The following is a 14,272-nucleotide window of genomic DNA, read 5'->3' on the forward strand; positions in this document are numbered from 1 at the left end:
TTTTCCCCTCATGGAAGCCGTAAATTGACTTGAAGCCAGGGTCCTTGAAGTTGTACAGCTGCTCCCGGTGACCGATATTTATTTAACGGGGAATAAGTGATAATTCATATTATAGCAGTAAATAATTAAAATATTTCATAGGGATTATAATAATATCTATATCTTGTCTGGGTACAGGGTTAAAACCAATATTAAATTCCGAAAATCGTTTTTTTGCTAAAACTCTTTTTTTTAATGGGATCAAAATGGGGGTAAGGCACAGAGTCCGGGGTGGTAATGGACGTATTGTGTCAAAATTTCATGGTTTTCGGACAATCGGTGCCGGTGTCACGGCGAAATTCCACTTTTTTCCCCTCATGGAAGCCGTAAGAAAAAAAACGACGAAAGGCAGGTGACAAGAACAAACGACATGAACGAATGCAGGTATCACCTTGAAATTTTCAGGGTACCTAGGTACCAACGTGAAAAGTTGCTCGCCGGAATTTAGTACTCATGGTACCTTTGGTTCCAGCGTAGCGCATGCGCGAAGTCAAATCCAGCTAAACTCGAAAACAACCTTGTCGGCACGGAAAACATCAAAGGAGAAATTCGAATAAAAAATGATACAATGATTTCACACAACAGGCCAGCTATTAGCCTCTCGATTGACAAGAGTTTCATCGCCCTCCATTCATTATAACCAATGTCATCGTGCCCTAAAGAATCAACAAATCAGCTTGCTTATCTCTGCTTACCCTAGGCAAAAAATGCTCATCTTTGAACTCAATCATGACATTGACCTAGTGAACGCCTACACTAAGTTTGAACATTCTAGCTTAATTAGAAGGAGAGTTCTTGTGTTCCAAAGTCCCGGCCCTTCAAATTGCTTCTATTTTTCATTTTCAATTCAAAATGGTGACCATCACGTGACCGAAATCAAAATTCTGATCCGATAAATTTTTAGGTATTCCTTCCAGGATTCCGAAAATATGACGCCCGAGTCTGTAAGTAAAATAGCAAAAAAGCCTTTTTGATTTTTCACGTTTAAAGATGGTGGCACTTCCGGTTCGATCGACAAACTCCATATTTTGTGTACGAATCAGTAATTACTTGTCTAGTATCGAATTTTTTTTTTAGGTCATTCTGACCTATATTTCGACGATTTTTTTGAAAACTTTGATCCTTAATTTCACCAAGGGGAGATAATTTAGAAAATTTCCAAGGACATCATTGAAGTCGCATTGGCAAGATCTACTAACATTCTAAATTTCACGAAAATCGCACAACTATTAAAGAAGTTGTCAAATTGGTAATAACTTCCGGTTCGAAATGACAGCGACGAATTTTCGAAATGCCAAAATCCGAAATTGCAGATTTGAAGTAAAGGTTTCAAGATACTCAAAGAAAAAAGAATTAGTAAAATAGGTCAAATAGTCACAGAGTTACAGCATTGTAGGTCAAATGCATTCCTTCGTAAAATTCGGTGATTTCGGATTCGTAAAACGTTTTGAAAATATATTTAATCAACAGCCACCACCCATTTTTGGGGGGATAGGTAAAAGTTTCAGAACGATCCTATGGTTAGATTCTGAGAAATCCGATTTGTGGACAAAACACAAAAAAAAAATAACAATAATAATCTTAACAGAAACAATAAGCTTTCATATGTAATATGAAAGCTTAATAATCTTAACAGAAACAATAAGCTTTCATATGTAATATGAAAGCTTAATAATCTTAACAGAATCAATAAGCTTTCATATGTAATATGAAAGCTTAATAATAATAAGAAGAAGAATAATCCGAACAAAAACAATAGTGTTTCACACTGGCTACGCAGTGTGAAACCCTAATTACGAGCAGACGTTTACTGTACCAGTGTTACTTCAATGAAGGCTGTAACTAGGGGTAATATGATGACAATATGGAAAAATTGACTACCTACATCAAAGCTGCATAAATATTAATTGTTCATGAAGTTAAGTAAATGGTCCAAAGACGTACGTTCTACGATCAGGACTGTTCTCTTTGAATATCTTGGCGACATGAGGGGGGTCATTATGCACCGCACACGCCATCAAGTGGTTCAGTCGGTTTTGCGTCATAGAGTTGCGCAGCCAAGTTTTGATACGGCGCAGGGTGCTGAAGGATCGCTCGGCTGAGCACGAACTAGAAGGGTTCAACAGTGTGAGATGAGAAGAGCTTCGACAGAAGGGAACATCTGCCTCACTTCAACGCTTCGTGCACAAGTGATATAGATTTGGCCGAAAACTCGCGCTTGAAGAATGGCAATTCTTGTTCCAAGTCCGGATTCAGTTCCAGATACGTAGAAACAAGCTCACCATCATGTGGAGACCTATTCCCCCCCCCCCTTAGAATCGGAAGGGGGGACGCGTCCCCCCCCCCCTTAAATCCATGCCCATATTTACATGTATATGTATTTTACAAAACATTGATTTTGCTTTATCACAAATATCTAGATATATTGACTATTTATTAAATATGAAATAATTTAAATTTTGGATATGATGTGAAGAATATGCATATTTGTGTAAATCTTTCCTTCTTGGTCACTTTTTGCAATACTTTGGGCGATATTGACAAAAACCGCTCTTGTCGGTTCTTTTGTCGGTGATAGTTGGCTAATTTAGGGAAATTTACCGTTTCCATTGATTATATGTAAAAAGTACAATGTACAAAGTCCTAATACCGATAATGATAAAGTCAAAATACCTCTAAGGCAAGAGTTAAATATAAAACGTCAAATGTTAAGTGTTAAATGACAAATGTTTTGTGGGAAAATGCTTTTTTTGACGTGTCTACATGTACATTTTACCTTTCTCTTATTACATTTTACATTTGCGCTCGGCCACATCCCATTTGTCCCTAATGTTTTCTACATAGCAACTTTCGCAAAGCATCAACTTCCATATGCAATATCACGTCACTCATAACATATACGGAAACCCGGCACATTATAAACCAGCACACTATAAGGATATAGTAAATCAAGCTGGCACACCATAAGAAACGAAACTATCTAGACGACCGTGCGTAATCATGAATGTGCCAGGAAATAATTGATAGATTCAAACAGCAAAGAAGCACACCTTCCAGTAATTTATAACACAATAACTGGAATTTCGTATTAACACCCGTATTTTGATACTTTAAACACCCCCACTCTTTCCGGTCGCTCTATATACCACTGTAAGCATTGTGCCCAACAGATAAATAATATATTTAAAGAGAGGAATGACTACACATTTTTTAGTATGGACATAGAGAATTTTTGATTAAGCCCCGTATCTTTATTTTAGTTTAGTTTAGCCCCCCCCCCTTCCTTCACTTCAACTTTAATCTTATTTTGTAAAGTTAAGCAAATATGAATGTGCCAGAAAATTATTTGCATATTTGAAAAGAGCAATCAGTGATACGTAACATGGTATCTGGAATTTTGTATTTAGACCAGTATTTTTACTTGAATATCCCTTTAATAGTGTGATATTTATTGGATTTGAATTATGAAATTACGATTGTACCAGAAAACTATTTACATATTTACAAACAGAAATGAACCTGCTTTTCACTAATATGGAACATGATACCTGGAATTTCGTATTTGGACATTGCACAGCCCCCCCCCCCCGCCCGAAATCATGGTAAAGTACCACCCAAAGCGTCAAGGTAAGTAAATTTTTATTGTGTGATAGGCTGATTTCCTGTTGTAGTGTCGTGAATATCCTTGTTCTGGCTTATAGTGTGCCAGGTTTCCGTATATGTTAATAAGTCACGTGATATCCTACATTTGCATATGAAAGTTGATGCTGTGCGAAACATGCTATGTAGAATGTGTGAAGGACAAATGGGATGTGACAGAGAGCAAATGAAAAATGTAATGAGATAAATGTAAAATGAAGACACGTCCAAAAGTCAGAAAAAGCATTTTCCCACAAAACATTTGTCATTTAACACTTCACATTTGACTTTTACATTTAACTCTTGCCTTAGATTTATTTTGACTTTATCATTACCGGTATTAGGACTTTGTACATTGTACTTTTTACATATAATCAATGGAAAAGACATTGGCGCAGAGTATTTAATGTTGGCAGCGATACCCTTCCATATATTTTACATCCTACATCGGGATTCGAATGCTTCATAACTAATAATAGCTTTATTGTATGCACATAATGAAAGGGGGATCATTACTTTTGGGGTCACTACTATCGTCTGATCATAAATGATGTCGAACAGGGGAAACTAGGGGCGAATTAATCGGTGAGTAAAACTGGATATGTATTCTAATTATTCTCTAAATACCGTTATATAGGCCCTTATTTTTTACCTAGTCGGTATAAAGCAGGCGTTAAATCCCATTTCATTATGTAGACGAAAGCTATTCATGTTATACACCTTGTGACGTTTCGTATCCTTTCGACACGGCAGAATTTCTTAAAAGAAATACTGAACAATCATTAAAATATATAGAGTAAATTAAGTTTATCATATCTCCCGTTTACAAACTCAGTCTTTAGTTTAATGGACTGTCAAAATCCAACTGAATAATGTATAGAAATTCACTATCAACAAACGATCGGCTTATGTGTTTACACTCAGTACGTATATAGGTTAAAGGCAGATAGAACTATCCCGAATGAGTCCTGTACACAGAGCATGAAATTTTGCGAGGATTGCGAGGCCCAATGTAATCCAGGAGCACCCTGTAGGTCTTTATCGCACATCTCGAGTACATCCACGAAACATGTGTCAAAATGGTCCTGAGAATTCCCCGAAACAACAAGATTCCTTAAGAGTTGTCAATTGTGGGGATTTATCCACTTATGGGAAAGTCAAAGGTCACTATTGGCCTGCACCGCTCAATCCACGTTTAATGCACATTTCCCGTACAATCACAAAATATGTGTCAAACTGTTCATTCGGAAACTCTGTGAACATATAAATCGTTCTGATTTGGGAACTAAGGGGACTAAACCACTTCCATAGCAACGGTTGCTCGGCCCAGATTTATTCTCCTTTAATGCACATCTCCCGTACATGCACAGAATTGGTGTCTAACTGTTCCGTGGGATCCTCTGTGATAATAATAATATTATTCCTTCTGAGTTTGGTACTGATGTGGTATGACATGTCATTCCATAGGATTTGTATGCTAAAATTGATTTTTTTGTTATTTTGGGCTGATTTGGGACTAAACTATCCAAAAATGTTGGGATTCAAATTTTTCATTCCATAGGATTTGTATGCTAAAATTGATTTTTTTGTTATTTTGGATTGATTTGGGACCAAACTATCCAAAAATGTCGGGATTCAAATTTTCCGGGTCTTTTTGAAACCGGAACCCCTCTGACCGAGTCCATGGATATCTCCGCCAATAATGGTTAGATTTTCGTGATCTAAAGTTCATTCTGTTTTTTGTTTATCATGCCGCCCCGCATCTATATTACTCTTAAAGCGATTGAAAGTAGTTTTCATTGATTTCCGGTGGGTAATACTAATTTCCGGTGTCCCCGAACGTCCAACTTGGAACAATTCAGTTCAGAGAAATCTATCACACAGTACCACTTTTTGTGGATTTTGAAGCATGGTAAAATGTTTCATACAGTCACCTGGTGACTTGAATGTTCTGTCATCAGATTCAAGACAAATTTTACATTTGTAACAAGCAGAGAAGTTTAATACCAAAAAGAAAGAAACCATAACAAGAGACGTCGCCAGAAACGAAAACAACCAGTTATTCATTATCCTCGTCCTCCTGCACATCCTTGATTACATTGGTACAGTCCCTACCAAAGCACTTGCATACCATTTTTGTGGCAACGTCACCGCACTGTGCAGTCGGTTTTACTACCACATTTTGTGAGTTCAATTACAGCAGCAGGACAGGCATAGCAAGATTATACACAGGAACATAAATACCTTTGTCCCAACTGCCAGCCATTTTGCTCAGTGGCAGGACGTTTCTAGGATCTGGTCACGCACGACTTGTAATATGGGGCAACAATGCAGCACGAGTCGCGGCATCATCTCTCCGTCCAAGAATTTTGATGTGAACAATTGCCATCTGAGTGCTTGAAGGGTTAATGGAACAGATGAAGAGTAAACTTGGCAGACAAATCTCTCCAATCCCTTGACCTGTTGCTCAGTTGTGATGGCGCCTTCGCAAAGCTCCCTGAAACTGTTGATAACATGGTTATCGCCATCAAGCTTCGTGTATGCACGAACCATTGTTTTCTTTGTGATACCCACACTTTTACTTCCCCAGTAAGCAACAGAGAAGTTGTGAAGTCCAATCAGACCTTGACAATGACACTTGTGACTTTCAATGACACGCACCCGCTTGGTCACACCCATCTCTCTGTATTTTAACCCAATCAACTTTTAATGTACATCTCCCACACATGCACAACAGGGGTGTCCAGCCCCCCCCCCCGCGCCAAATGTATATTTTATGCTCCCGAGAATGACGTTTGATATATTTTGAAAAAGAAAACACAAGACACTATGAGTTCATTGTATGTTATTGAGAGAAAACAAACAAGACCAGGATCGCCAACATCGAGGGCTTTTAATAATTGAGAGAAAAAAATCTAAATGATAAGTGGTAGTATCATTTGCCGAAATGAATTCCCTGATGAAATAATTGTTGATCCGTAAAAATACTAAATGTTTTCAATCGTCCTCATGAACTGGTTCTATTGTTTCGTCGGAGTCCGCCTCATCTAAATCGCTATCTTCGTCTGGAACAAGGCTCGTTGGCAGCATTTCCCCTTGAAACCATACATGTACATACGCGCCCTCGACCAGGTGTCAGCCGACTTACTCAGAAGTGGGTAATCCCCATAATTAACAACTTAGAAGGAATCGTATTATCGCAGAAGATACTAATGAACAGTTTGACACCTATTATTTGCTTGTACTGGAGATGTGCATTAAACGTGGATTGGGCAGTGCAGGCCAATGGTGACTTACTTAGAAGTGGGTTAATCCCCATAATTGACAACTCTTTAGGAATCATAATATTGGCTCAGAAAATCCCAAGGAACATTTTGACGCATGTTTCGTGGATGTACTCGAGATGTGCGTTAAAAGTCTAAAGCGGGTCCCCTATAGGTCTCTCGGAAATGGACTAGTCTCCACAACGGGCACTTAAGAGTTCTTCGATTTGATTCGGACGCTAATAAAGAAGCATTTGACATTGTTTTGGTTGTTGTACTCATACATGTGTTACAAACCAAATTTGGGGGTAATGTGACCGGCACATATCTACTAATTCCTGATCTCAAATCTTTCGTGCTCGAGATGCTAATTAAATCTTTCCTGGACTGTCTTACAGAAAGCTCAAATTCATAGATAGAGACGCATTGAGCAACTGGAGTGGTTTCGATTTCCCAGTTGTACGTGACGGGGAGTATGGTCGCCTGTCCAACCTCGTGGGTTTTCTTCGGTCCTCCGGTTTCCTCCCACTGCTAAAGACCCCTACGCGCAAGCGAATTATTGAAATAAAATTGAACCATATGTTAGTCCCCATATGACCTAGTTTGTGGCGAGTGGATTTTAAACCCCATTTTCTCTCTCTCTCTCTCTCTGTTTACATCTTGTGACCTTTGACCAAACCTGAAAATCACCTTATCAATTAGATATGTTAAAAACCGGAGCTTCTGTTAAAGGGGGCATAACTCCAGAAAATACAATAGATGCTGTTAAACAATATTCATTTCAATTGTTTTTTCAGCTATGTCGCATCACCAAAGTCAGAATTCAATTACTTTATGTCCAGGTCGACAAGGACGCTTTGCTCACTTGGAGCCAGACATAAGGCGATCTACAGTCGAGAGAAGAGAATGTACACGCTGTGTACTATTAGGAGTTACTGGCTTGGCCATACTTCTGAGTATGTTTGCATGTGTAGTTTTAATAATCGTTAATATCAACCTACCCGAAAATCAAGATGATTGAAAAATTTGTTTTAACACCACTGACCTGAAACTCTCCCCATTTCGAGACCAAGAAAGTGACATTGAAAAGTTAAGTAAAGAGGTGAGAGATGACCAATTTTTGTATTGTGCCAGCACTCCACAACAAATGCAGATAATACTGAAGTGGGTAGGTATTTTACATCAATTTAATTAAGCAAAAAGATTTTGTTACCCACTTCAACCATTTCACATGTAGACCTTTTGAGCCAGATGGCTCAGTAAGTAACCAGGCGGTCCCGGGTTGAATCCCGGTCTTGGTCGAAATAGTTCCTACGGATTTTCCTGTGTGGTTTCCCCTTGTCAGTGATGTATGGCAAGGGCAGTATCTAGCCGTTCTGTTGCACGGAAAACCCACATCCCGTGTACACGTTGGCGCGCACAAAAAAGGACACTTGACAGTTGGATTTCAATATAAGGGTCGGCCGTTGCTCCGCTGTCCAGTCGAAATTTCCCTCATTGTACGCTGTATGGCGTATATGCCAGTCTGAATGTAGCAAAACAGTAGGACGTTGAACCCCATTTCATTTCACGAAGACCGAATGGGAAAAAAAAGACCTAGATTATTCGTATATACAGAATAAAAATATTGTGGGTTCAGTCGCGCTTAATACGATCGAGGTGCTTAAATATCTGATTCTAGAATATGCAGGTTTCCTAAAACCGAAAAATAATTTTGTAATATTAGCTACATGCAGATGTATTCTGATTTTCACTGCCCTCCATGTTTAACTGAAAGATCGTATGATGCTACGTTAAAAAAAAGCTTGAGGCGTTTAATAAAATTAAAGTTTCATTTCTAGGTTATTGATAACAAGACAAAAACTTATGTGGATAAATGTAAGTAAAAAGAAAATTAGCTTTATATTAACACCATACATAAGTTAAGTTCGACCAATATACGAACTAACGTTGTAAATATCCTATGATGCCAAATGTCAAACCTAAACATATGGGACACTTTTTAAGGCAACAATTAATTCTTGAGGCTTATTTTTGTTCGATTTTTCCATAATTCCTTATTTATTATCTAGCTTTGGCGTATTTTGTATCTCGTATCCTAATGGATATTTGTAGTCAACGATGAATAGAAAAAGAGTTGCCGAGATTGAAGCTATACTGACATAGTTTTATATGAAGTAAAGTCTACATCTACATGTATATAAGCTTATGTGTTTAATATGGCTTTTAAAGGTCATGAAAGGATATTAAGCTGTGCTTGTTGTATTTTAAAATAATAGAGAACAAATATTTATATTTTACAGATTATGACAAATTGACGGACACTTTATTGGAGGGGAATGCTGTCAGTGCGCATGTGTTAATAGCTTCTGGTAATTCACCAGCATACAACAACAATACAACAGGTATTCTCAACTAATCGGATCTATAAACTTCAAACATAACCGATTCTTAGTAAAAGCATATTTATTATTGACTGTTTTCCGTTCAGTGAAATTAACTACTTTATACTCAGTTTTATTTGACATAGGAGGCTACAATATATGGCAGATTAAGAGATTCATCATTTTGAACGATTATGTAATAGCCCAGTATGATCACACCGAACATCTAATGCAGCGTTGGTTACTACGCTCAACAAAATTCGGAAATTACAAAGACGCTTGCAATTGGCGGAAAATATAATCCTAGAAATGTAAATTGTTTTAAACTATATGGACGCACATATCAATGCTCGTAACCATTACTTTATGAATATAAGAGTTATTGGTGGATTTTGTAAATAGTTTGTACACTGGGATGTAGGCTAATGAAGAAGCCGATATTAATTATTCATAATCGTGAAGTTATCTCCCCATTTGTTGACTCGGTAATAATCAGTATTGCGTCCTGTGTATTTCCACTAAATGTCACTGAAACATTTCAATATATTTTAAAAGTCGGTTTGTTTCGTGTTCATTGAAAAAATTACGCCCATCAATATTACCTCCGTTTCGCAATAGAAAGCCAAAAATTGAAATTAAAATTAGCAAACAACCAACTTCTCCTAAAAGCCGGTGGTCGTCTTTTGCATTTTCGGACAATATATCTAATTTTTCAAGTCTTAAAGCATGCACTCAGATTGATTATTTAACATTTAATTAAGAGAACAAAATCAAAATATAAACCCCCAAATTGTATTCAATGGATTAAAAAGAGGTCCATAAAGAATTGTAGCGAAGATAATAGATGGCGCTAGCTTGCTTTTACCATTAACGTCTACACAGAACGTTGACAGATTTTCAATTCATCACATCTTTGTAATTATTGGTCGGAATTTAACCATTTCTGGACTGATAATCCTTTTAGAGATTCAACGTACAATATTCTGACCCCTATGACCCCTATTTACATCTCGCGACCTATGATCATATCTGCAGTGGGCCTTATATTTTAGACTTTACCGGTCGTAAGCATGACTACAATGCTTCACACCAATTTTTTTTTTAAAAAAAAAACCAGCCAACAATCGTAGCTTCCATCGCGTTCGCAAGAAGATTGTTAATGGACAAGGTTACGACTGAAATTTTAATGTGGGCGTATAAAAATGAAAATCAAATCGAGCCAATGAAGACAGACATAAGGGCAGCGGCCTATTCATATTTAGAATTCCAATTGTCAAGGCTTATCTTTGTGTGTAAACGAGCGTGTAGGCCTGTGGCCTCGATTTTTCGTCACAACGAACCACTAGAAGTTGTTCTTTGTCAGTCTCTCTGTTCACCATCACTGACAAGGGAACTTCTCTGGCAATGTCGAAATCGAATCCGGCTCCCCCAAACGAATGGACCTTGTTCCATCTCTCATCGAAACAACACATTCCAATACTTTATTATTGATTAACTACTTGTGAGATCACTTATTTTATCAAGGATTGATTATTGTAATAGTTTACTCTATGGAATCCCACAAGCACTTCTAGCCAAGATCCAAAAGGTTCTTAATACTGCAGCCCGAATAGTAACAAGGACACATAAGTTTGATCACATCCAGAATGTGCTGGCTTCTTTACATTGGTTACCTGCTGAGGCGCGAGTCAAATACAAAATACTAACATTAGTGTATAAATATCGCAATAATGCAGCTCCTCAATACTTATCTGAACTCTTATATGACTACAACCCTATTAGATCACTTCGCTTTCAAAATAAACAGTCACTAGTTGTTCCAAGATATAATTTTAAGTCATATGGGTATAGGTCTTTCAGTTCAGCTGGTCCTAGATTATGGAACGAACTTCCACAACAGATCAAGAATCAACAAACTTTTAATCAATTTAAATCCGCACTAAAGACTTTCCTGTTTCGACAGTTTTACCAGTAGAGCCATTACAAAAAGCGTTTTGAGCATGTGTTAACATGGAGAAGACGCTATATAAAACTTCATTATTATTATTATTAAAGCAGTTTATCCTCTTTATATATTTAATAAATAGTTATCTATTTAGTTACATATCATGTATTCTAATTTGTTTTTCAGCACAACTGATGCAAAAGAAGTCACTATCTCACTCTAATGGAATTAACATTGGTCCACATAGAGTTGTCATCAAAACTAAGGGGACCTACTTTTTGTATAGTCAAATTTATTTCCAACTTATTCATGATTTTCATTACCATATGAACAAAAGCGTTACATTATCCCATAAAGTCGTCCGATTTCGACAACGGTCTCCGGAACATAACGCTCAAAAGGAACTTCTTCAGAACTACCAACAAACATTCATCAAGCATAATGAAACGTACAGGCGAAGCAGCTTCGTTTCCGGTACTTTTGAAATGATTGCAGGAGATGAGATTGGCGTCACGGTGACCAATCTGAGTTACATAGCGCGTATACCCGTAACAAATTTCATAGGCCTCTTTTTACTCGGAAACGGTGCGTGAATACAATCAAAATGCATTACAAATGTTCCTGGATTCTATTCCAGTAGATAGGAGCATATTCCCAAAATATTCCTGGAATTCCATTCTAAAACATAAATGGATATTTCCCAAATTTCTTAATATACTTCCCACATGTTGGTTATCCTTTTGATCTTCTCTTTTTTTTATTTCCTACTGGAAAAGTTGTTTCAATTTGATGATACATTTTTTTTATCTGTCTATGTAAAATTAAAGTGTATCCCATAATTGTTAATATGTATCAAGAAATGACCAGAACATCATCTAACCACATTATTCATCTTCTAACCATATTGTTGATCTTACTGAATTTCACCACATTACATAATATGCTAATATAGGTAAGTAGATCAAATGCCCACATAGACGAGGGGGTGTCAGTCGACATAATGTCTCCACCTGCAGCAAAATCGTCCGTGCTAGCTCTAAAATCAATGTCAACAAATCCCACTGGATGGGTTTTTAAAACAAAACAACACCCTGAATTAAATATCCGTCATGACATGACGAAGGTGTTGGTGGGCTTATGTTACTTTGTCTGGGAAACCAAACTGTTTGTATTAATTTTTGGGGTACAGCTTTGGTGGCTGGGAGTTGGGAAGGGTAAGGGTGTAAATGCTGGAAAACCCCAGCGTCAAAATTGTGTTTGATAATATTGAGTCGCTATAAATTCTGTATCAACCTGAGCAGAATGCATCCTCGGTATCACCAGTGGTCTCATTCCGTTCTACTCCACTATACCCTGAGTTATTCCATAGGGTTTCCACGATTTCAAATTATCTGCGCTGGCCTTGATTGTAGCTAAAGTCTGCGAACCAATCAAAATACAGTTTACAAACCAGTCGTTTCGCGTTCGTTTTTATAAGGGTAGATAACCATATTCATGTCCATTTACTGACTGATTTATGTAAATAATGTATATATTTTTAATTCATTTATATTTAATTAATATACTAATATACTACAATTATACTTTGTTGTTAATAAATACGCATTTAGTATAATTTCGAATTCTCTCATTGAGGCTACCTTCTGGCTAACTCCTAACCCTTTCTCTTAAAGGAGAGCCATTGAGTTTTGCTTACTTTACCCAATAAGAGTTACTTCCCTTTGGCAACTTCCTTTGCAATTAACGAATTATGGGATTGGTCGATAAAAATAGCACAATCATCACGGGCGGATAACTTGAAAACGTGCCCTTCCACCCGATTAACCCAAGGGTTAGTGGAGTGAAACGGGATGAGACCACTGGGGATACAAAGGATGAGCAGAATGGTAAGGGTTATGGAAAACCCCAGCGTTAAAACTGACGTTGCGAAGTCTCCAGAGTAGCATACATATAGTAACCTTATTAATATTTTAATATCGAATTATTGTGTATTGACAAGGTTTTATCTAACATGAAAACAGGGTTATTGAAATGTTACCACAATTATTACCTTAAATTATATTGTATGTTAAATTTATAGTGTCATACATTATATTATAATAATACAAGCAAATAATTTATGTCATCACCAGTTGCAGATTACTATGTCGGACCTGCGCCAGGGCGCCTCAGAAACTTAATTTAAATTTAATTATATAAATTATATTAAAAAGAAATTGAACTAAAATATATTAAACTAAAATTATTTATCTTATAACTATTATTTTTATTTTTATTTATATTATATATTGATTTGAATAATATTGTGATTGTATTTGGGCTTGTTATGCCATTTGATACGAATTTTAAACAAGTGACTGAATTGAATTATAGCTAAAACCAAAGATGGTCACGCAAACCGTGGAAATACGTCCACACAGCAGCAATGTCTCTACACCAGCTTATCCGAAAGGAAAACTTGAATTTTAACCAGGGTTTATCCTCTAATGGCCTCTATCGCGTTCACATTGTTTGGATACCAATATGTTCGTCCTCTCATAACCACAATGCTTCACATCAAATTTAAGAGCAATCGTCCTGTATCCTCTATTGCGATCACAAGGTTTTAGACAAAGAGGGTAACTCCGGAAAAGAAAGTTGCAAAACTCTTAATATTGATTAGGTCCATCCTCCGATACACCTAATACTTCACGCCAAATATTTAAAAAACAAACACGTTAAAACATATAGCCTGTATCCAGTATTTGTGATATATTTCGATAATCAATACCTTCTACAATGATTGAATCCCACATTCCCACTCAGTGATAAACTTTCATGTTGGTGTTCGAGTGATTTCTTACCGAACGCATCCTCAAAGTTTTTGGACATGGGTTCAACGCGGCAAGAATATTCATTAACTTTGATTTACTCACTCCTTTCATTTGACACACCCCTCTCTGTTCGGATAAGATAGTGATTTGGCACCAGCCAGTACCTGGTCAGCTCTATTTATCTCGACG

The 14,272-nt window shown here is 37.1% G+C and overlaps 1 long non-coding RNA gene across 1 annotated transcript; it reads left to right on the forward strand.

Moving 5' to 3' along the window:
- Positions 1-4,142: 4,142 nt before the first annotated feature.
- LOC126819405 (uncharacterized) lies at positions 4,143-13,527 on the forward strand. The gene is made up of 5 exons (XR_007679613.2): positions 4,143-4,263; positions 7,739-8,109; positions 8,783-8,819; positions 9,245-9,346; positions 11,457-13,527. It is a non-coding gene; the product is annotated as an uncharacterized LOC126819405 (long non-coding RNA).
- The last annotated feature ends 745 nt before the right edge of the window (positions 13,528-14,272 follow it).

The sequence above is a fragment of the Patella vulgata genome, chromosome 1 (assembly GCF_932274485.2).
Source record: "Patella vulgata chromosome 1, xgPatVulg1.2, whole genome shotgun sequence".
NCBI classification, from domain to species: domain Eukaryota; kingdom Metazoa; phylum Mollusca; class Gastropoda; family Patellidae; genus Patella; species Patella vulgata.